Below are 1,394 nucleotides of genomic sequence, written 5' to 3' on the forward strand. Positions count from 1 at the left end.
CATGGTTCAGAGCCCCTGTCTCTTTTATCTACACTAGACTCTTATCTCAAGGGCAGAAGCAGAAGGTCACTGGCTTTTGCCAGTTTGGCTTGGTTTCTTTCAGTGCCTCAGGCTTCTTCCCACCTGTATCTCTCTCTGTATTCTCTCTAAAGAAACCTGCCCTGGCAATGTGCTTTGCTTTTTTTTTTCTTGTTTGTTTTTGTTTTGTTTTGTTTTGTTTTAAACAATCCATCTATTACCTGAACATAACTTGCTTTTAAAGTATCTGACCAAATACTATGTGCCAAAGGACATAAACTGGAACTCGTGACTCGGCTCAGAAACTTTCTAAATACCTACCCTGCACCCAATGCAGAGGCAATGGCTGCAGACTTACCCTTAATGGGTAAGTGGTTCTCACTCATCTTAATGCTGTGACCCTTCAACACAGTTCCTCATGTTCTGGGGACCCCCAGCCATAAACTTATTTTTGTGGCTACTTCATAGCTGATATTTTGCTACTGTTATGAACCATAATATAAATATCTATGTTTTCTGATGGTCTTAGGTGACCCCTGTGAAAGGGTTGTTCAACTCACAGGTTGAGAACCACTGCTTAAAGAGTTAGCACTGTGCTATCTCTAAATGGCACCCATTCATTAAGAGTGTGTCCTAAATGTAAAATGCACATTGAATATGGACAGTATAAAATATCTCGCTAATAATTTTTGCATTTACTACTCATTGAAATGAAATTTTGAATGTACCGAGTTAAGCTAAAGATGTTAATTTGCTTTTTAAAAACAGTTTATGAGGGTTTTTAATCAGCATGTGGTCCACATTGTCTCCTATTATACACTGGTATGGATAAAGTTCACATGAAGAAAGAGATCACACATAGTGAAAAGACACTGAAAACGTGCTGTGGGGGTAAAGAGAGGGATGTGCAGGTCACTAGGGGAACCCAGAAGACTTCAGGGGAACAGTGGCTTTAAAAATGAGTTTCATTGCAAGACTGTGCGGAAAAGACCAGAGGCAACTTCACCCAGCATCAGGGTGGAGATGTTGATTTCAGTCAGTTGGAGAACTAGGAGAGCTGTGGGAGATTTAGAGTCCTCATCAGTTTCCAAACCTGACTCTCCATCCACCTTAAGGGCCTGGAACAGATCTTCTGGACTTGCATCAAGTTTTATGAACCAGGAATGTGGGTAGAAGTGACTCCTCTGCTTCATGGAGTTTCTGGGTGGTGGTTTTATAGCTTATCTGATCAGGCCAGTTGCAGAGTCATCAGGAGTTGTCTACCTCCCAAGATGTCCTCTTCCTTTGTTTTCTTTGGAAAGAGGCAGGGAGGGAGAAACACCAGCGAAGCAGAACTTGGAGCTCCCTTTGCAAACGGGGGGTGGGGGGGTGGTGGA

Source organism: Mastomys coucha, unplaced genomic scaffold (assembly GCF_008632895.1).
Source record: "Mastomys coucha isolate ucsf_1 unplaced genomic scaffold, UCSF_Mcou_1 pScaffold6, whole genome shotgun sequence".
NCBI classification, from domain to species: Eukaryota; Metazoa; Chordata; class Mammalia; order Rodentia; family Muridae; genus Mastomys; species Mastomys coucha.